The sequence below is a fragment of the Schistocerca gregaria genome, chromosome 7 (assembly GCF_023897955.1).
Source record: "Schistocerca gregaria isolate iqSchGreg1 chromosome 7, iqSchGreg1.2, whole genome shotgun sequence".
NCBI classification, from domain to species: domain Eukaryota; kingdom Metazoa; phylum Arthropoda; class Insecta; order Orthoptera; family Acrididae; genus Schistocerca; species Schistocerca gregaria.
Genome location: NC_064926.1, coordinates 414,602,092 through 414,626,161, shown reverse-complemented (window position 1 = coordinate 414,626,161; position 24,070 = coordinate 414,602,092).

Here is a 24,070-nt window from a genome sequence, read left to right as displayed (position 1 = left end):
GATTAACTGAATACATCGAGAGATTGGTTCTTTTTAACAGTTTCTTGTACCACAAGAGTTAGGCCAATTTATCAGTTTAAATCATGAAATTAGCAAATATCGTTATGCAAACAATACTTTTGACAGAAGTGTTAATTACTTTGTAATTAATTAAGGGCTGGTTTCCAAATAGAGACAAATAAATACTTTAAGAATGCCAGTGTTTCGTCTCCAAAATATTTATAATAAGTACAGAATTTTTATTTGTTTATACATCAACAGTTGAATTTAAGTTACGAAACAGTCGCTGATTTTGGCCTATAATGAAAGATACTAACTAATCAAAATAAATTAGAAAATGAGTTACATACATAAAACTAAGCACAAAATTAGATCTGATATTATATTCTTTAAAAGTGAGGATCAGACTTTCTCTTTTATGAAAATGCCGATTATTCTCACGTATGTTAATAGTAATTAGACATGAAAAAATGCATTTTAAGTAGGTAGATGGCAAAACAAGAGGGGAACTAAACATATCATATGTTGCTTCATCATAGAGGGTAGAAGGACTGACCCATGAGGAAATTTTTTCCATTCGATATGAAAGTGCATGGAAGACTGATAAGATTTTTGAATTCTTCTGGTAGTTTATTGAAAATTGATGCAGCAGATTACTGCTCACCTTCCTGTACATGAATGAAGTAAAGGCAATCCAAATGATGTTTGAATTTCCACCTAGTATTAATTGACTGAAAACTGCTTTTTGCTGAGAGAAAACTTATATTGTTAACAATATATATATATATATATATATATATATATATATATATATATATATATATATATGTGTGTGTGTGTGTGTGTGTGTGTGTATGTATATATACTTTTTGATTGCCTTATGTTAGAATACCCAAACTAATAAACAGGGGTAGACAATAGGTTCGTGAATTTACACCAGTTACGACCTGAACTGTCCATTTCTGAGCCAAAAATACCCTTTCAGAATGAGCGAATAAAAATAAGCAAAGTAGACTACTTTGCGTTTCGAGCTATCACTTTCTTCAGATACTGTTCTAATAGTAAATATGGCACCATTAAATGTTTGAAAATTCAGCAAGTTGGCTTTCCTAGACAACTTACAGTCTGCCTGAACACCTCGAAATTTGAACTGTTGGGTCACTGTGAAATATAATCATCTGGTTTTGTTGAACTGTGTGTTAGAAGTTGTAAAAACTGAGTACAACTGTGATTCAGTGATAGTTATTTTTTTCAAGCCATGAGCTTATGTCTAGAGCTGCCTTTAGGAAATGGTGTCAGCGCTGCACACAACACCCTTTACTACCAAACTTTTGTCATTGGGAGACAGAAATGCTTTAGAATCATCTGTAATAATTGAGGGAATATCTTTGACATAAATATGGAAAAGATGTAATCCCAGAACTGGTAGCTAGAGCACCACCCATTTAACAGTGCTCCACTCAGACCTCCCCCCCCCCCCCCCAATCATAGTTTTCTCAGTACTTTGGAGTATGACATTTTTGTTGTCTGTTCTAGAAGTAAAACGGGAGCCAGTTATGAGCTGGTCCCTGTATTCCATAATGGTCCAACTTCTGGTGCAATGTTTTGTGGTAAACACAATCAAACGCCTTAGTTAAATTAAAAAAAGTTGCTTAGCGTTGAAAACATTCAGTTTAATCCATACAGCACCTCGCAGAGGAAAAATAATGTATCATTTTCAGTTCTTAAACCTCTTCTAATACCAAACTACATCCGATAGCCAATTACGTGAAATAAAATGATCAGTTTCCTGGCATACACAGCCTTCTCAATAACTTTAGCAAACACTGATGACACAGCAACAGGTTAAAATTTGTCTTTATTATCACTTTCTCAGTTTTTGTAAAGCGACTATGCTACTGAGTGCTTTACTCGTTCAGGAAACTGACCACTTGTAAAGGAAAAATTGCTAATATTGAGGGTAAGTGCTAACATGTCTAGCACAGTATTTCTATGTTCTGCTACATACTCTATCAGATCCATGAGAGTCATTAGTCTTTAGTGATTTAATTATTGACTCAGTCTCACCCTTCTCAGTATCACAGAAGAGTATTTCAGATTTCAGTATCGGAAAGGCATTTTTTAAAGAGAGTTACAAGATTTCATGTCGAGACTAAGTTTTTGTTTAATCCTGGCCTCGTGACCAAGTCAGGTGGGCCGTAGACGGCTTGAAGGCCATGGACTACATATAAGTCCTGATTCAGGGCTGATGGTAGGGATCGAGTGTAGCACAAGTCCTACTAAGCCATAGTCATAAATTGTCTGCAAGACATCGCGTAGGAAGGTGGTTACTCTGTAATGGGCAGTGTTTACGTGGAACGCACTGGATCCTCTGGCCCATATGAATCGATCATTGACTGGAAATGTTTATGTTCGGTTACCTAGAGACCATCAGAAGACGTTGATGGACCTAATGTTCCAAACAGCGATGAAAGTTTCATGGATGATAATGCATCATGTCACAACGCACAGATGTTCACGATTGGTCTGAAGAACATTCTGGAAAATTTGAGTAAATGGCTTGGCTGCTCAGATCTGCCGACACGAATCACATCGAAGATGTATGAGACATGATTGAGGGGTCAGTTTGTGAACAAAATCCTGCAATGGTAACACTTTGGCTGTTGTGGGCGGTTATAGGGACAGAATACCTCAATATTTCGGAAAGCGACTTGTTTCATCTGTACAACGTCGAGTTTCTGTACTACACCGGATAAAAGATGGTCCAACGCAATATTATGATCCGTTCAGTTACTTTTTTTACCTCAGTGTGTTCGACGCTCAGGGCAGGCATTTTCCACAAATTGCTAGGTGGTAGTTTATTGGCACAGAAGTATCGGGTTCGGATAAGGAAAGTTTGGTGTTCAGAGCATCCACAACCACGCATTTCAAATCACTGCAGCCCAGTTGAGGCTTCGTCACACGGACAGTTATCCGGCTAAAAGATGCCATCGCCATCGGGGAAGAGATCTGTTGTAGCGTGGAAGTCTAGCTGCTCAATAATTTTAATTCCTGACTGTCGCTGTTCCCCTTGCAGGTGACACCTGCGCTCGCTAAGCATAACATATTTAGGTGGACAGCAATAATATTACCATTGATGATTCGGTGCCTAATACAATCTTAACTGACGACGTGATTGGATCTCAATGGCGATACGAAAGTATCGTCTGCTGCAGAGTCTCATGATCAACAATGTATGCTAAACAGTGAGTTTCGAACCACTCATGTCTGTGCAAGCATTGTACTCTGTTGTCGGATCTGACGTGGCTTCCAACGTTTCCTGCTTTACAGAGTAGCAATCCTCTCACTTTCACGTCTTGTCAACACGTGTGGACATACAAGACGGTGCCCACGAGAAATACGGTCCCAGAAATGAACTTGTACAGTCGCACGGTCAGCTAGTCCATGTCTCTTCGGGAACGCTAGTTTCCGTGCAGCGCCCAAGGGAAATCAATATGTATTTGAAAAGACACCCACTAAAGATCTTAACTTTGTTGTGTGCTATGGAGAGCTATGCATGAGGGTTGTTCGGAAAGTAAAGACCGATCGGTCGCGAAATGGAAACCACAGTGAAAACCAAAACGGTTTTCTTTGCAAATTTGGCTACAACTTCCAGGTACTTCTCTACATAGCCGCCGCTTCGACTTAGACATTTGTCGGAGCGGTGTACAAAGTTCCCAATATCCCTGACATAGAAGGCAGCCGCCTGTGCTATGCGATAATTTTCTACGCTGGTCTATAGCGAGTAGCCAGCGCCGAAGTGTTGCCTTCGTATCCAGTGTTTCATGTGAACAGAGATGACAAGACGAGCCAATTAGTGCTGTGTTGTTGTGGGTGATCGAACATTTCCCATAGAAAAGGCTGCAGGAGCGTCTTCACTGCCCCTGCAGAGTGCGGCTGAGAATTTCCATGAAGAAGTAGTTGTGTTAGGTGGGCTGCATTCATTAAGGCGAAGCCCCTTAGCGGGTCCTCCTACCCGACGGGGGACATTGTTGTTCTAGGCAACTTTACTCAATCACAGAGCGCTCACAACTGAAAAAAAGCTTCTTGATACGATCAAGGGGCATACTAGGGACACTGCTCAAAACATCTGTGAAAAACCTCGTCAGATTTTCATAGTGGTTTCCATTTCGCCACGGATCGTTCCTCACATTCCGAATAGCCCTCGTATTTAAACGCGCAGTCAAGCGCTTTCCAAAGTTGCTCAAGACGATAGCTCACGAATAATGGAGCAGCTTCTACGTTTCCAAGATGTTTTTCCAGTTGCTGGACCATAGCAGTATGCACTTTGTCACAGTCACAAACGTCAGTTGATTCCCCCCCCCCCCCCCTCCCTGCGGCACATATCGTCGTTAGGATGATACCCCACTTGTCTCCACTCCGCTTATGTATTTTTCGTACCGCAACACGTTCTCTGAAACCCACAAGGAGACATGTAATATACTGTTTTCTTCAGTTGGCAAATTTTTTGGCTCAGAATTGTAAATTCTGGAACAAAATTCCTATAGCTTGGTCTTTTATGTGGGCATTTGCGTACCTGCGATGTATTGTTTTTCAGCATCTAATGTCGATTGTTTGAGACTCACATTCGCATAGGGCTTACAGTAGTAAACAGACAACGAGAGTTCCTATAAACCTAAACGTGTGCGACTTTAAAGATACTAAAATTTACTATAGAATGGGTAAAACAACCACTCAGTGAGGAAGAAGCAGTAAAGTGTGAGCTTAACTCTAAAAACTTATCAGATAGTATCTCGTTGTAAGCAGAGTGTACATCGCAAACAGTACCTCACTAACGACACGGATACGTAGCTGCGCTTTCCAACGACAAAGTGTCATGTGGATACGACGTGCCACTGCCAGTTTAGTCATGCTACCGTGTAGGCTGTATTTAGCCTTTATGGTCCACACGTAAATAGGGTGCCACAGTCTACAAAAACCGAAAACCATTAGGTGAGATAGAGACATTCAGCGTCTACATCGGTACCGTTGATTGGTCGCTTCAGTGTAAAATTGTAGCACTCATAGAATTTTCAGGAACGTAGTCTTCATAGAACGTGTCAGAATTGCGAGAACATGGCCACGTTTCAAAATCACGAACATTGCGAATAGAAATCATTATAACGTTATTTTTACCTTACTGATGACAAATCTTGCACTATTATTGAAAATTGTCAAATTAGATAAAAAATACGGCGGAGGAAACCCCAAAAACTACGGTTATTTAACGAAGTTGGTTCTTGGTAGATTGGGGAATGGTTTGTTGCTCCGTGGTCATATCTTTGTAGGCAGTATTGTCAATACTGATTTCTCGACAAACACTTCCATTTAATGTTGTTCTTTTCTAGTTTCCTGATTATATTACCTCGCGAATATTAGGGTTTCATGGAGTTATTCCAGGTCTTTGACAGACGGCTAGTTGTGCATATTTTTAAATAACTCATTGCCTACAGAAATGGCATGTAGTTTTATTTCCTCATTGTGCTGTGTGCAGTATCTTCTGTCTTGATATTAAACCGGCTGCCAAACTATAAAAAGTGTTCTGTTGCTTGTATTCGTGTAAACATCTGTTATGATTTTGTGTATTGTATTATGCAATAACTTTGTATTTAATACAACGTGACGATCGAGTAAGGCAAATCAATAATAACTGTAAAACTGTTACTAAGCCTGGGCTATTTACTCAGCTACGAAAAAAAATTACTTTAAGCGTCAGAGGGTAAGCACGACTATGAGAACGCTTAAAATTCGTAAAATATGCAAGAATTTTTGAGTGAAGACGTAAACGTAACTACGAGTAAACTGGATGCTGGGTTGTGTTCTTTGGGGAAGAGACCAAACAGTGAGGTCATCGGTGTCTTCGGATTAGGGAACGACGGGGAAGGAAGTGGGTCGTGCCTTTTCAAAGGGAACCATCCCGGCATTTAGCTGGAGCGATTTAGGGAAATCATGGAGAACCTAAATCAGGATGGCCGGACGCGAGATTGAACCGTCGTCCTCCCTAATGCGAGACCAGTGTGATAACCACTGCACCACCTCGATGTGGATGTAAATGGCCCACTGTTTCCTTGCAAGAAACAGAAGAACATTAGGGAATTACAATTCGTACTTAGGCTACACGGCCGAAGATGATTAACTAGTGAAAGGTGGACCATAAAAAAAGGTGTAAGGAGTTACAACAGTATTGAAAAATGTCCGAGCGTAAACCATGTACTTCTAGTAGATAATAACGGGAAGTTAAATCGATGAATGATTATATGCATATAATTTTTTAAACTATCATAGGCTATAGTAGATTATCATATCTGAGGGTAGACTATGGTAGATATTCTAGTAGACCTGGCCAGTTAAGATCCTACCCGCGTTACCTCTACGTTAGCGGTGATGCTTATTTAGCAGGCGTTAACCTATTTCGACCGCTTTTTTATGTATGCGACCATTGTCTTACTACATTCCCGAAGGAACCGGAAGCGTTGAACTGCCTATGAACTCAGTGAAGGAGAGCGTAGCCTACGCAACATTAGTAAGCGACTAGCGTTCTTCAGTGTCCCTCGTCGTTTGAAAGCATGGAAAATGTACAATAAAATTTCCCTCGAAAACAAGACATAAGCAACGTGTGAGTACTGTGAAGCCATATGTGCATCATAATTCGGTGACTACTCGTCTTCACGGAGATCAGGAAACATTTCCAGGGCCAAATCTGAAACAACTAATGAAACGTCTATATCTGCTATGTTTGCGACGTCACCTGATGGGCAATCTAGTGTCTCAAACGTCACGTTATCAGTTTCATCGGGTACTCCTACAAAATTTCTTACAGTCGTAGATTTTCACCGCTAGAGCTGTCTATGCTTCAGGACCCTCGTATCGATGGTAGAGTCACAATCCTGGATGAAAACTTTCCATTTAACACACCCTGGCTAGGAGTTTCTTCAGTATCATGCAATTATTACCACGTTGTTTAACGCTGAACATCAACGTGTTCATCCTGTTATCCCAGACAAGACTAAGGAGAGTACAATGCCCTATCCTGATAACGTTAAATTTAACACGTTCATATACGATTTTCTCAGGAACTATGCAAGGAAATAATAGAAAATTTTATCAGGATACCGAGTCATATCTTATACGTTCACTGCGATGGTATCAAGTATCTAACTTTGTTATGAATTAAGATACGAATTTTTAAATATGTTCTAAAAATACATGTAATTTTTCAGAAAATATTTTTATGGTCAAATTGTGAGTGCTACTGAACATGGAAACTGAAAAGATTGTAACAACTGCAGAGGTATCTCTTCAGTCAGCGTTGTGGGTAAAATCTTCTCAGGTATTGTTGAAAGGAAAGTGCAAGTATTAGTTGAGGACAAATTGGATGAAAATCAGTGTGAGTTTAAGCCTCTTAGAGGTTGTCAGGACCAGATCTTTAGCTTACGGCAAATAATGGAGAAGTGTTACGAGTGGCACAGGGAATTGTATCTATGCTTTATAGATCTAGAAAAGGCATATGACCGGGTTCCTAGGAGGAAGTTATTGTCAGTTTTGCGAGATTATGGAATAGGAGGCAAACTTTTGCAAACAATTAAAGGTCTTATCATGGATAGTCAGGCACCAGTTAGAGTTGACGGTAAACTGATTTCATGGTTCACAATGGTTTCATTGGTAAGACAAGGCTGACACCTGTCTCCACTGTTGCTCGTATTATTTATGGATCATATGTTGAAAACAATAGACTGGCTGGGTGAGATTAAGATATGTGAACACAAAATAAGCAATCTCACAAGATATGCGGATGACTTAGTCGTGATGGCAGATTCGATTGAAAGTTTTCAAAGTAATATTTCAGAGCTAGATCAGAAATGTCACCGCTGTGGTATGAAGACTAGCACCTCCAAAACGAAAGTAATGTCAGTATGAAAGTGATATAAACGCACTGAGTGCCAAATAGGAGGAACAAAGATAGAACAGGTGGATGGTTTCAAGTACGTAGGATGCATATTCTCACAGGATAGCAACATAGTGAAAGAAATGGAAGCTAGGTGTAGCAAAGCTAATGAAGTGAGCGCTCAGCTACAATCTACTCTCTTCTGCAAGAAGGAAGTCAGTACCAAGACTAAGTAATCTGTGCACCGTTCAATCTTTCGACCAACTTTGTTGTATGGGAGCGAAAGCTGGGTGGAATCAGGTTACCTTATCAATAAAGTTGTGGTTACGGATATGAAAGTAGCTAGGATGATTGCAGCTACTAGTAGATGGGAACAATGGCAGGAGGGTGTCCACAATGAGGAAATCAAAGAAAAACTGGGAATGAACTTTATAGATGTAGCAGTCAGGGCGAACAGGCTTAGATAGTGGGGTCAATTACACGCATGGGTGCAGCTAGGTTACCGAAGAGACTCATGGGTTCAGCAGTAGAGGGTAGGAGGAGTCGGGGTAGACCAAGGAGAAGGTACCTGGATTCGATTAGGAATGATTTCGAAGTAATAGGCTTAACATCAGAAGAGGCAGCAATGTTAGCACTTATTATGGGATCATGGAGGAATTTTATAAGGGGGACTATGCTCCAGACTGAACGTTGAAAGGCATAAACAGTCTTAAATGATGATTTATAAATTTATTTGTTTTTGTTTTTTGGATTTGTCATGGTATCCACATTGCTGATTGATTGTTTTGTCAGTCAAACGTCGTCTAATGGCGTTACCATATTCAACCAAATATCTGTGTGAGTTTACGCAGTCCGGTACGTATTCGTATCTGCATGTGACGCATACTCCAGCTTTTGTGATTTAAGGAGATCATAGGGCTTGCTGTAGGTTATTGTTGTGAATGTAGTGGTATCACCATTACCAATAAATTTACAAATTAGAGTAACGAAACCTACGTTCTTTTTGAGAGCACTGAAAGACCTTGACAGCTGAGAGCATTCCTCTACTCGATCGCTCATATATTTTCTGATGGCTGTGATGAAGCAATAGTTTCTTTTAATTATTGGTACTGAATTTTGTGCTTCCATGGCGAAGTTTTGAGAAAATTTCAACACCAAGCAACTTCTCGATGACATCTGCAGAAGAATTTTTAGACTCAAGATCTTTTTTCCACCATAATCCAATTGCTATGCAAATGTCGTTATTACCATTCATTGTTTCATAGATTTTTCTGCAAAAACATTTACTGTTGTCGCTAAGCATGTGTGTATCTTCAAACTAGTTGGGGTAATGAAAGATTTATAAGAGTAAACAAACGTTTTCCATCCGTAGCACCTTTATTGGTGAATCTCAGATGATAACTATATCTGACGTTCGTTGCAAAAAGGCTATTGGTTTTACAGTTTCAGGTGTCCAAAATTCCCTCTTACTCTCACAACTCGAACAAGAGGCTTCCAAACTAAGAATTAAACAGTTTCTTTTGAAGATATTATCAGACATTATTATCTCTGCGCCACACAAACTACAGCATGCGGTTTGTTAAACATGTTCTTCAGTACACTTAAACCTAGAATTAACTGATGTCACAAAGTACACTTCGCTAAGACATACCTCCATAGTGCATCTGTGGTTGCCCTCTACTCGCCGGTGGTCCATAGCATCTGTGTCTTGTGCTGGACCAAAGAACATTGCGTTCGAGCACGATGGCGCACCCACACTTGCGATATTGAACTTATTCACCTCTTAAACTTACTTTATAGAAAATCATTGCTGTAACTCATTCCCCATCCAAATTATTTAAGGTTTCAGTAGCCACGTATAGTGTTACTGGTGGAAAACTGATACAAACGAGCACGCTGCAGCAGAATGAAATTGAAACTGGCTTGTAGGCCCAATACTGTGCTCAGATACGGTGTTTCAGAAGACTTCCAATCAAAAAATCCCATCATCAGAATCCCATTGGTAGTTGAAGCCTTAAATATTTTGGAAGGCGAATGAGTTAAAGCATAGCAGCACTGATTAACTATGAAGTAATTTTTTTACAAGTATTTAAGTTCAAAGTAGCAAATGCGAGTCCACCATTGTGGTAGAACGCTAAGTTATTTGGTCCAGCACAAGACGCAGATACTATGCACCTTCACCGAGTAGAGGCCAACGACTGATGGAACGTGAATGTATGTCGTAGCATTTAGTTGACTTCTTTGCAGTCACCCGTGTAAACATGAACAATATATTTGAGGGAGTAACATTTTTGAGAAGATTTATAGCAATGGAAACCAAATTTAACACCTTCTGAAAGTCTTTTAACCCAAGACAGTTAAAATACCCTCATTCAGCTAAAAGTCTACAATAATTTGTGCAGTAGAGCAATCTGATTTTCACGCAGAACACAGCAGATTGGTTTACGTCCACTACAGCACATTATGTAACAGCAACATGAACATTATTTTGCAGTTATATCACTTGAGGTTTTCGAATGAAAATTTCTGGAATTAGCTAAACCAGCTGATTTCGCATAGTCCTACACTCCAGTCAGACGCGATATAGAAAAAGACAGCAGTGTGACTTTAGTGAAGTATACTTTACGTGTACAGCAAGTTATCGACGTGGTTAGTACATACATGAACTTGTGCACATTATTTAGTTTGGAAGACATCAGTCTTTTCACTGCTTCGATGCGGCTAATCACAAAATACTTTCCTGTGCCAACCTTTCCTTCCCACAGTAGCACTTTTATCTTACGTCCTCAGTTGTCTGCTAGTCTCTGCCGTCATCTACACTGTTTACCATTTACATCTCCCTCTAGTACCATGGAAGCTTTTCACAGATGTGTTGACATATGCCCTGCAATGCTGTCCCTTTTCCTGTCAATGTTTTCCATATATTAATGAATTAAAGATGAATCTACTTCTTTACAATTACACAAATTATTCTCTTGTTTTAATATCCAAACATGCTTCATCATACTTATGGAAACCTCAGAGGGTATCTTATTATTTTCCTAAAATGTATAGATACAGTTTATTTTTAAGTTAAGGAATATGATACACCAGATTTTTTTTACCTTCTACATCGTATGTGAACTCTACCTTTGATTTTACATTGTGTGTATCCTGTGGCTGTCAACCAAAATCATCCTGAGGTCTAAATTGCAGTAACGAATATTTTGTCTACTATCCAACATTTAGAATGTGTTTTCTGGTAATTTTTGTAGTGTCATATCGCCGGTTTTGTTCTTACCATTGTAGCATTTTCCTAGTCCTTAGCTGCGGCAAGTTTGCTTCCATGTGCGAGACGTGGTTTGTGTAGTAGAACTGAACCTGGGAACATCAATAAAAGTGGTATGAAGCTGAATTATCGCCCATTGTTTGGTGTAGTTTGTTAGTCGTGGATGATTCTTCGTATTTTGAAAGTGTTTACTCATGTTTCCGTCTTCTTGTTATAATTTCCTGTTATATTTCTGTGGCTTCGACACTCGTTTCACCGCACATATTTACATCGATGAGGTCGCTCTTAACTGTTTTGCTTTGGTTTGACGCCCACAAATGTTGAATCTGTTCCATTTGTTTCATCTCTCTCTCTCTCTCTCTCTCTCTCTCTCTCTCTCTCTCTCTGTGTGTGTGTGTGTGTGTGTGTGTGTGTGTGCGTGTGTGTGTGTGTGTGTGTATGTGTGTGTGTGTTTGTGTACATGTCTCTGTCTTGTGTTCTACCAAAATTCGTTTAGAATGCTGAATAGTGTTTTGTTAAATACACTAAAGAGCCAAAGAAACTGGTACATCTGCATCTGCCTAATATCGTGTAGAGCCCCCGCGAGCATGCAAAAGTGCCGCAACGCGACGTGGCGTGGTCTCGACCAATGTCCGAAAAAGTGCTGGAGGGAACTGACACCATGTATCCTGTAGGGCTGTCCATAAATCGGTAAGAGTAAGAGGAGATGAAGATCCCTTCTGAACACCACATTGCAATTCAGCCCGGATACGCTCGATAATGTTCATGTTTGGGATGTCTGATGGCCAGCGGAAGTGTTTCAACTCAGAATAATGTTCCTGGAGCCACTCTGTAGCAATTCTGGACGGGTGGGGTGTCGCATTGTGCTGCTGGAATTGCCCATGTCCGTTTGAATGCACATGGACATAAATGGATGCAGGTGATCAGGCAGGGTGCTTACATACGTGTCACCTGTCACAGTCGTATCTAGACCTGTCAGGGGTACCTATTACTCCAACTGCACATTACAAATCAACCACAAACTGGAACAGTCCCTTGTTGATAAGCAGTTCCATGGATTCTGAGGTTGTCTCAATACCAGTACTCGTCCATCCTCTAGATACAAACTGAAACGAGAATCGTCCGATCAGACAAAATGTTTCAAGTCATCAACAGCCCAATGTCAGTGTTGACGGGCCCAAGTGAGACGTAAAGCTTTGGGTTGTGCAGTCATCAAGGGTACACGAGAGGACCTTCGGCTCCGAAAGCACGTATCGATGATGTTTCGTTGAATGTCCCCATGTTCACACTTGTTGATGTTTTAATTCCTGATATTCACGGCACGCTCGTAAACTGGTCGTATAGGAAAATGCCCACCTCACTATTACCTCGGAGATGCTGTATCCCATCACTCGTGCGCCGCCTATAACACCACGTTGAAACCCACTTACATCTTGACAGCCAGCCATTGTAGCAGCAGTAGCCCAACTAACCCACGCCAGATACTTGTTGTCTTAAATAGGCTTTGTCGACCGCAGTGGCTTATTCTGCCTGTTTACATATTTTGGTATTTGAATACACATGCCTGTACCTGTTTCTTTAGCGCTTCAGTGTAGTGCGATTTGATCAATGATAACGGTTTTGCCTTGTGTGATAGCTTCCTGGACGTTCCTGAATGTGGTAACTTTCTTCAGTTGTTAAAAATTGGTACACATGTCCGAAGAGATTATCTGGCATACACCCGTGTTGATGATTATATATATATATATATATATAGGGGTTGTAGATAGTTTTAAACTTTTTTGCCAAGTATTGTTGGTTTTACATGCCACATATATACCTTGCTCGTAAGGATGTTTCTTCCCGCGTGCTGTTTTGTTTTCAAATGTCAGCGTGTGCCATGTTTTCTTGTTATTTATGGTTTTTTACCATCTGAGTCTTGTGTGTTTTCTGTCGCGTGGTTGTTGCTGGTGTGTTGCTTCATGATAATGTTGGTGTGGGTCCTATGTCTCCTGCTTCTTTATTTTGTGGTTTAGTTTGTCATATACGTTTGTTTGGTAAGTATTTCCTGTAGCAAACTTGATTATGTTTAGTTCTTGTATCTTAGGTCACTGGAAGTCTATACAGTATGTGTAGGAAGCATCTGAGGCAGACCTGCTTGTGTGCATCAGGTGGCTTGCACTGTTGTGGATAACTGTACTGGTTGATATAGGTTTTCTGTATGTTGAGAATCGGTGTTTGAGGTTTCAGTTTCTTGTTGTGATGTATAGGAAATCTATTTATTTATCTCTTACAGTTTCAAGGCGAAGTGTCTTTGATGAGCATTATTGATGTCTTTACATGACTGTATCATCCCGACATGTGTTTCATCTACCAAAGAAACTATATCGACAACATAAAGACACCAATATAATACTGTGTACTGTTTTGGTTTTATTATTTCTTCAAAGACTTTGTTTTGAAGGTAGTTCTGGAGGCTGATGGCCAGCAAGCGTATTATGAGAGATCCCAGGCGGAATCCTTTCCGTGAAATATAGAATTCGACTTTAAATCAGAAATAATTTTGTCCTATGATTACCTTCAAGAAGAAAATTCTTTCGTCCATCCATGTAAGGCTATGTTTCCCGATTTAATTGTTTTGCAAATACGTTGATTGTTTCTTCATTTAATATCTGGCTGTACGTTGATGTGATGTCGAGTGACAGTTACGTAGTTGTATAGGGAAAATTTATATCTTTCATTTTGATTTGGTTATTAGTGTTATCCAAGATTCTGTTGTTTCTATAAGTATAGGGGTTTCGTAGAAACCAGTGCACGTGTCTGCCTAACAGCCTAGTGAATCTCTGGTAATCTTCTGTGTTGCTATTCCGAGGTTCTTTTGTGTTATTTGACAATGTCAGAGTGTAGATTCGATGTATTTTAGTAGTTTGTAAATGTTTCTTTAGAATGTTCGTATGGGGTCACTTTTTATGTTTGTTATTTGATTTTCTGTTATGAAATTTAATGTTTTCTCGGTAGATTACTTTTTATGCATGACACCAAATTTTTCCCTTGTCTGCTCTTGTCACAGTAGCACTTTGTTTCTTCAGTTTCTTGCGTAGGCCTTGGTTGTTTTCTCAAATGTGATTATCTTCTTAAGCTTATGGTGTTTACGTCCTTTCTGATAACTTCTCTTATCTCTTCTGCAATTAGTTCTTTGAGTGGCATTGAAATTCCTTTTGTCTTTCTGTTCTCCGTGTTTTATTATTCATTCACCTTCTGTAATGGTGTTTTATGTTGTTCTCTGTGTCGCATGTGTGTGTAGACTATGTTTGGGTCCCCTTTTGGAGTAGTTCTTCTGCCTTTGTTGAGACGTTTAGTACAGCTAAATTAACAACTCTGTCACAGAGTGTATGTGTGGTGAGCTGGTGTCTGTTGTTCCTGTTGTGTCGGTTTGTATTCAATAGTTTGTTCAGTTTCTAATCCAGTTCCTCAAGCCTTTTTTGTACTGGTGTATCTACGTGAGATTTCACGTGTTCAGTAATGTCATAGAGTACTACAGATTATATAACGTGATTGATTAGTTGTAAGCGCGTTTTGTATTGTGTGATGTTGAGCAATCGTTTCTTTGAGTACAGTTCCTTTCTAATACAAGCTAGTTCTGCTTTTCATTTTGCTTATTGCGCAAAATTAATAGTTAGGAATATGACTGTTAGATAAATATATTTTATTAAACCTTATATTTAGTACGGTTTGGTGGACATGTATAGCTGTATTCGTGGACTTGTAGATCTTCAAGGGGAATGCCTGGCATAACGTTGAATCTATCAAATTGGAGGTTTAGGCTCAGTTCTCCTGGAGAGTCTAAATACCAAACTTCATCCACGAATAACTAACTAAACTAAATAAAGCCTGAGGACTGAAATCTCAAAAGTTTTATCAGTATACAAAGCTTCAGCTCCACCACACAAAACACATATGATACTTTGTCACTGCTAAGGACCAGCAAAATACTTCAACGTTAAGGCCAAAAACGGACATGTGCCACCATGAATTTTACCAGAAAACACATTTGAAAGATAGGATAATAAACAAAAAAATCAATGCCGAAGGTTTTCTGACATCCCTCGTGGTTTCAAAAGTCATGTTGTACCGATTTAGACCTGAGGCTTATTTTGGCTGGCAGCCACAGGACACAAACAATGTAAAATGAGAAGTACAGTGCACATGAGATGTAACTGACCAAAAACTCGAATGTATGATATTCCTTAATCTCAAAATGACTTGTATGTACGTATATTGGGAAAATAATAAAGTATCATCTAAGGATGCCACTACTGAGATGAAACTTTTTAGGTGATAAAGCAAAGGACTACTTTGGTATCTGCGAAAAGCTCTCCCAACTGTAATCCCTCATTTTTCTGTACGCACGGGAACTTAACTTCTACAACTAGTATCGCACGTTTCCATACCTTCCTTTCCTCACCGATTTTCCAGAGAACCTCCTCATTCCAGAATGAGATTTTCACTCTGCAGCGGAGTGTGCGCTGATATGAAACTTTCTGGCAGATTAAAACTGCTTGCCCGACCGAGACTCGAACTCTGGACCTTTGACTTTCGCGGGCAAGTGCTCTACCATCTGAGCTCCTGAAGCACGACTCATTCTCGAAACATCCCTCAGGCTGTGGCTAAGCCATGTCTCCGCAGTATCCTTTCTTTCAGGAGTGGTAGTTCTGCAAGGTTCGCAGGAGAGCTTCTGTAAAGTTTGGAAGGTAGGAGACGAGATACTGGCAGAAGTAAAGCTGTGAGGACCGGGCGTGAGTCGTGCATCGGTAGTTCAGATGGTAGAGCACTTGACCGCGAAAGGCAAAGGTGTCGAGTTCGAATCTCGGTCGGGCGCACAGTTTTAATCTGCCAAGAAGTTTTTAACCGCCTCATTCCCTACCGTATCATTCCATCCGATTTTCAAAACTTCTCTGTAGCACCACACTCAGATACTGCAATTCTCTTCTATTTCTGTTATCCTTCAATCTTTCTCTCGCTGCACTACGCTGCCGTGCTTGACATGTACATGCTCCGAAATTTCTTCATCGAATTAAGATGTATGCTTGTTATTAGCAGACTTCCATGGCCAGGAATTCTCTCGTCCCAGTGTTAGTTTGCTTTTATGTTCCCATTGCTCCGTCCACCATTGGTTATTTTTCTGCCTAGATAGCAAAATTCCTTAATGTCATGCACTTCGTGAGCACCAGTTTTGATGTTACGTTTCTTGTTGTTCTAACTTCTGATACTTTTCATTATTTTCGTCTTGCTTCGATTTAATGTCAGTTCATATTCTGTGTTCATTCCATTCACCAGATCCTACAGCTCTTCATGAAAATGTTGGCTAATGTTCCGGAAATACGTGAAAGCATGGGTAAGCCGTATGTAGTACTCTTGACTGAATTCAAAATAATTCTGTTGTTTTATTAAACATAATAATTTTATTGCTTCATCTGTGTGTCCATGAGGTAGCTGGTTGTGTTTTTTCAGAATTTTTTCAAATATTTTTGTGGTTTCGTTAACAGGGATGCTACTGTACATCCTTTCTACATCAGAGGAGAGCAGTATTGCTGTGGAAGGTACTTTAGTGTCTCTTGTACGTTCTACCAGTTGAGAGTATTTATGATTGTTCTACTGTTTTCTACTCTTGTAGGTTTAGCTAATATGTACACGAATCACACAGAAAAATTAGTATTTGAAGACGTAACAACAAAGTAAAACTATCGTCTATTGGTACAGATACATGGATGACATAACATGCATGGTAGACGAACTTAAAAACAAAGCGCAGAAGCTACACAAAAATATAAAGTTGACAGTTGAAGAACAACAAGGAACCTCCCTCTACTTTCTAGAAATAACCATCAGAAAAGACAATAACAAACACACATATGACATATACAGGAAAAGTAATATTATCTTAAATGCAACGTCAAAACACCCGCAGATCACAAACAGATGGCAATCAGATACATGTTGAATAGACTGAACCGGATCTCCCTAAACAGTTCTGATTACCTGAAAGACCTAGCTATTATAAAGCAAATAGCACTGAAAATAGACACAAAGAAACAATGCTAGATAAACTAAACAGAAAAATAAAGAGGCAAATAATGAAAAAACTAGCCAAACCACATCAATACATACAACCTGCATTACTAAAAAAAAAGGTTTGCAATGACTTACCACAACAAATTCACATAAAAAATAGGTATCATATTCAAAAAATAAGCATATGCTTTGCTTACAAAACAAACAACTCAATACAAAAGCACACGGCAAAACTGAAATCAAAGCCCGACAGTCACAACTATCTGGAATATATCAGCTAAGTTGCAGAGAATGCGACAAGATGTACATTGGAATGACTGGCAGGACATTCGACACAAGATATAAAGAACATATCAGGTTATTTAAATACGGTACAAACCGCTCAACTTTTGCAGATCATTTCAAATAAGAACTTCATAGACCAAGCGATTCTCAAAAGATATCAATATCATAAGAATCACTAAAGTTAGACAATTCCTCAATTTCTAAGAAAATTTCCACAAACACAAAGCATCACAAACACAAAGCATTAACAAAAAATTAATAGTTGCTCAATGACGAAATAAATATTGGAAACGAGACCCTATATAAAATAATGGATGAAGATACAGAAAAGCAGAAGAGCCTTTTCCATCCTTCACCCCCTCCACTCTCCCACAATACCCTCTCCCAATTTCATTTCCCTTTCTGCTTCTCACCTTCTTCCCCATATCACACTCCTGCTACAAACTAATCATGGACTCAGACTCCCCCACCTAAAAGAAATTCCATTACTATTCAGTTCCTACTGTTACAAACTACATAAGTTCACAGCAACATAATTAAATAGAATTACGCACATAGAATAACAAAAAGAAAAAAAATGTAGGTGAAAGACAAACTAGTGGCAATCTCAGGTTGGCAACACTACAAAACACAAACCACAACACATACTTAGAATTATAAAAACAATCAGTAAAGAGTGGTTCCAAAAAAGTGTGGTGTGTAAGAAATGCATAGTGCTGCAGAACAACTAAAAATTAGATCGCAAATACGGGTGTGTAAAGAAAACAAAACAGAAACAATGTGCTAGCAGGTATCACTTCCCGGTGTAACCAAGAAATCAAGCGGAAATCAACATATTGTTAACGAAATGTTATTCGATCTTAAATTAAATCAAAATGCAAATTAACTCAATTACAGGCCACTGATGATGTTTTACTTCAATAAAGCGAGACACGAATACTTTAGTTGCAACGACAAAACAAGAATTCCCTCAAGAACCGTAAAGCAACTATTGACAACATGGCTACACAAATTAAGAATTTACAAGTTAACTTGTAGTACCCATAAATGTTTTGGAGAATCGTCTCCAACTTCATTGGGTTAATTTGTCCTGTGTTAAGTAATACATTAAAAATTTTTTCATTGTAGCTTATAAAAGTTTTGGAGGATATAGGTTTTACATGAATAAAAGTACTGACGGAAATATTAACAGTATAAAATAAACACATACCTTAGTATTGAATGTTTCTAAGTGCCTCTCTGATATTTGCACTACGGCTACAATTATAGGCTTCCAACATGTCCTCTGCAAGTAATAAGTGTTTATCGCTTTTGTTGTGGTAACGTATTTTCCCAAAGTTTAAGCCTAATATGAAATTATTGATTTTTTTCTTTTTCTTTTTTGCAATACTGCTGTCGTTATGTTATGTTGTGTTTTAGACGAAGGTTCACTTTTTCACGCTTTGACTAGCGTTTTTTATGATCCAGTAACAGTTTCCGAAAAATGGCGTGAAATACACTCCTGGAAATGGAAAAAAGAACACATTGACACCGGTGTGTCAGACCCACCATACTTGCTCCGGACACTGCGAGAGGGCTGTACAAGCAATGATCACACGCACGGCACAGCGGACACACCAGGAACCGCGGTGTTGGCCGTCGAATGGCGCTAGCTGCGCAGCATTTGTGCACCGCCGCCGTCAGTGTCAGCCAGTTTCCCATGGCATACGGAGCTCCATCGCCGTCTTTAACAGTGGTAGCATGCCGCGACTGCGTGGACGTGAACCGTATGTGCAGTTGACGGACTTTGAGCGAGGAAGTATAGTGGGCATGCGGGAGGCCGGGTGGACGTACCGCCGATTTCCTCAACACGTAGGGCGTGAGGTCTCCACAGTACATCGATGTTGTCGCCAGTGGTCGGCGGAAGGTGCACGTGCCCGTCGACCTGGGACCGGACCGCAGCGACGCACGGATGCACGCCAAGACCGTAGGATCCTACGCAGTGCCGTAGGGAACCGCACCGCCACTTCCCAGAAAATTAGGGACACTGTTGCCCGTGGGGTATCGGTGAGGACCATTCGCAACCGTCTCCATGAAGCTGGGCTACGGTCGCGCACACCGTTAGGCCGTCTTCCGCTCACGCCCCAACATCGTGCAGACCGCCTCCAGTAGTGTCGCGACAGGCGTGAATGGAGGGACGAATGGAGACGTGTCGTCTTCAGCGATGAGAGTCGCTTCTGCCTTGGTGCCAATGATGGTCGTATGCGTGTTTGGTGCCGTGCAGGTGAGCGCCACAATCAGTACTGCATACGACCGAGGCACACAGGGCCAACACCCGGCATCATGGTGTAGGGAGCGATCTCCTACACTGGCCGTACACCTCTGGTGATCGTCGAGGGGACACTGAATAGTGCACGGTACATCCAAACCGTCATCGAACCCATCGTTCTACCATTCCTAGACCGGCAAGGGAACTTGCTGTTCCAACAGGAAAATGCACGTCCGCATGTATCCCGTGCCACCCAACGTGCTCTAGAAGGTGTAAGTCAACTACCCTGGCCAGCAAGATCTCCGGATCTGTTCCCCATTGAGCATGTTTGGGACTGGATGAAGCGTCGTCTCACGCGGTCTGCACGTCCAGCACGAACGCTGGTCCAACTGAGGCGCCAGGTGGAAATGGCATGGCAAGTCGTTCCACAGAACTACATCCAGCATCTCTACGATCGTCTCCATGGGAGAATAGCAGCCTGCATTGCTGCGAAAGGTGGATATACACTGTACTAGTGCCGACATTGTGCATGCTCTGTTACCTGTGTCTATGTGCCTGTGTTTCTGTCAGTGTGATCATGTGATGTATCTGACCCCAAGAATGTGTCAATAAAGTTTCCCCTTCCTGGGACAATGAATTCACGGTGTTCCTATTTCAGTTTCCAGGAGTGTATATGCCGATTGTGAGTAGGGCTGGGGTGGGATGCAGGGCGGACTAAATATGTAAATTTGTTTGCTTACTTTTTGTAGAAGTCGTGTTTTGGGTTTCTACTAGACGACTTATAACACTAGCGTCTGCTACTGCTGTACCATAACCTTAAAGCAGGTTGTGAAATAAAACAATCTTATGGTATAACGCAACAGAGCAGTGTTACCCTCTGAGAGGAATTTTGTTTTGTTGACCGTGTTGTACGTAACGGAGGTGGTTTATCGGAAGTGAAATTCAGAATTACGGAAATATTTGAACAGTAACAAACAAAACTTTACCTATCTGTACTGTTTAAAGGGTAAAGAAAACGGTCGCCACCCTAACTAGGCAAGAGAATGATTAACATTCTCGTTCAAGAAAATAGTTATTAGTAAGTTTAATGGATAAACACCAAGTATACTTTGTCACACGTGAGTGCAGTGAACTCTTGACGCATACGTATGTTTTGAGATTGAAGCTAACAACTGGAGCAGCACAAACTATTTGCAAAATTGTAACAGATACCGGAACACACTATTACTTTCAGGGCTTACACGAACTGAATGGTCTTTATAACGTTATTATTACTATTAACTGCAGAATCATTAATTGGATATAGGTTAAGTCTCTCTCAGTTAAATACTTTACTATTTAAAATCAAAGATAATTGGAATCCAATAATAGTTAACTTCTCACTATCATTTCAATAAAGAAATTATGGTTTTCATAATTAATGGTCTTTCCGTTACATGTTACCGAGCATTAACGCAATAGACAAACTGTGGATCCTGGTATATTATTCATATGCACTTCTAATACACAAGAGAGATAAACACTTAGCAAACATGAGTATATAACGTTTCATACTGCAGTTTTCCACTCTTACTACATTCAGAGACATAATTAACATATATGTAAGATACTGACTCACCTTCTGTGATTTACAACAAACTGTAATGAGATCATTTACGAAGCAAAACTTTATACGCCTCAGTCTTACGAACTCTTAATTTGAAGTTGGCAACAATACATTAATAAGCAGTTTTATTAGGAAAATTACTTTCATTAACTTTAACTTTTTTTTACTATGTTCAAGAGGCATTAATTAGCAAAAACACTGGTCTTTAATGTTCTTTCAGTAGGGACACTCGGAAATCACTTTAGTTCAAACGGAGAGGAACCTGAGAGGTGTTATGACAAGGAGAAAAATCAAGGTAGGTACATAAACTCAGTTATAAATTACCTTATATTTGAGCACACTAACACATCCATTAAGCTGATCCTTCACTGTACATTGCTATAGTGCTCCATTACAGTGATTGCGCAATGTGGTGGCGATTGCATGTCGTTAGGTGCAATTGCAGGTAGAATTGCTGGACTCTGTCATTTTTTTGTGGCGATGATAGATACAAATTGCAGAATAGTTCCAGCTATTTATCCATCCATCCGAGGCATTGGAAAGGAGCAGAAAATTCCTCTTTCGGGACCAGCACAATATGCAACGTTTACATGGCAGTGCACAGTTTGGTAGCTCGTCCCCGACTGGTGGCTCGCCCCCGACTGACTCTCAGTTCCACTTTTTCTACCTAGGCCAACCACAATTTGCGCGCGCTACACAGTTCCGTTCCCGAGGGGAATCACTACACCTTTTACATACAAACTAACTAAGAACCCTAAGTGAGGATCAGCAGTTTACATAACAGCACCCAAATTCATTCAATAAAACAGAACATTTGCACACATTGACATTTCTTAAAAAAATTATTCACACAGATTACAGTTCTATACAGTAAGCTCTGTTCCCTCCAAATGGAACAAAGAATTTAAATGACAGATACACTACTTTGCATAGAATCAGATCACGACATCAGAGTTTGTACAAAGAATGGAGTATACAATTTTATGTTATCGATTCAAACAAACACATTTACAGAAGCTCAACGATGTAACATTAAGTAAAACAAGCAAAATAAATCGGTGGAGTAATAGATCTATGGTGTTACAGACTGAGTGGAGTTTCCTAACACACACTGTGTCGCTGTTTGTGTAATGTTTATTGGATCCACCCTCTTGTCTGTGTGTGTGTCCTGATTTTCGGATAGTTCTTGTATAGCGGAGAACAGGGTTTCATTACATGGTACTATATATTTAATCATTACTTCCTGTCCTTCCACGATGGCATTCTATATGTAGCAATTTTTTTCTATTGTAAGTCTCTTTGCAAGGCTATTCTTGCATTTAAGAATTTTTAAAGCTGCCTTTGTGTCTCTTGATCTGTGTTTCTTGTCCATGAGATGAACAACAATCGTGATAAGACTGCAGTTAGTCTTAAGTGCGCATCTGTATCCAATGTATTTGAAGCTAAAATTTCTACTTGTCGGTCCATTATAAACTGAGGTGCAATTTTGAAATTCGAGTTGGTGCAATCTAGATGCGTTGTGTCTTTCTGTGTTATTTTAGTAGCCCTCGGTTTTTTTCGTTCCGAGTTGTTTGTCCTGTACGCAATTTTCAGTCCTTTGAAATTTGTGGTAAGTTCCTGTAGGGCCCAATTGCTGAGGTCATCGGTCCTTAGGCTTACACACTACTAAATCGAAGTTAAACTAACTTATGCTAAGGACAACACACACACCCATGCCCAAGGGAGGACTCGAACCTCCGACGGGGAGAGTCACGAGGACGTGGCAAGGTACCTCTGACCGCACAATTACCCCGCGCGGCTTCAGTCCTTGTTCTTTTAATACATGGCCTATACTGTGAGTAACTTTGTTGTTTTAGGTATGTCTGTTCCATTTCTTTCTTATTGTATATGCTTCTTTTTCAGATGTATTGTATGTATGTTTGTTCTATGTTTTTGTTCTATGTGTTTGTGGTTGTATATTCGTGTTGATCTGTTTGCTGCTTTGTGTTGAAAGCGCTTCTATATTTTATTTTAATCCTTTTGTTTTAGTTTGTCTATAAAACAGTCTTTTATCCATAGTATTAATATAATTACTATGACCTCAAAAATATTATCTATTAAAATGGATACATTCCTAATGTGTTACTTAATAGAGAATAAATGAACCCACTGAGTATGCAAAAACGTCTCTAAAACATATGTTTGGGACTAAAAGTAGAAAATTGCATTTATGTACATTGATGATGATGTCGGGAGAAAGTAAAAGAAAAGAAAAGAACTAATGTTATCAGCTCCATTATGACCTTATGTGGTATCAACAGTGATGAGTAAAAATGTGGCCCGACTGGAACATAACCTGGTATCTCCAGCTTACTATGTAGCAGCATTAACCACTCTTCCACCCAAACACAGGGTTAATTGGAAATGTGCGGCCTATCTCGGTGCGATCCTCGTCCGACCATCGCTCCCACCTGTCCTGTCGATTTCGTCTGTTGTCGCCAAGTTTGGAGTGCCACTGCAAGTCGAATGTAAATGTGCATCAGCACTATTTAGCAAGGATTCGTAGATTACATGTGTCAGTTCTTTCAGGCATGTCAAAAAATACATAGGCCGCGCGGGATTAGCCGAGCGGTCTGGGCGCTGCAGTCATGGACTGTGCGTCTGGTCCCGGCGGAGGTTCGAGTCCTCCCTAGGGCATGGGTGTCTGTG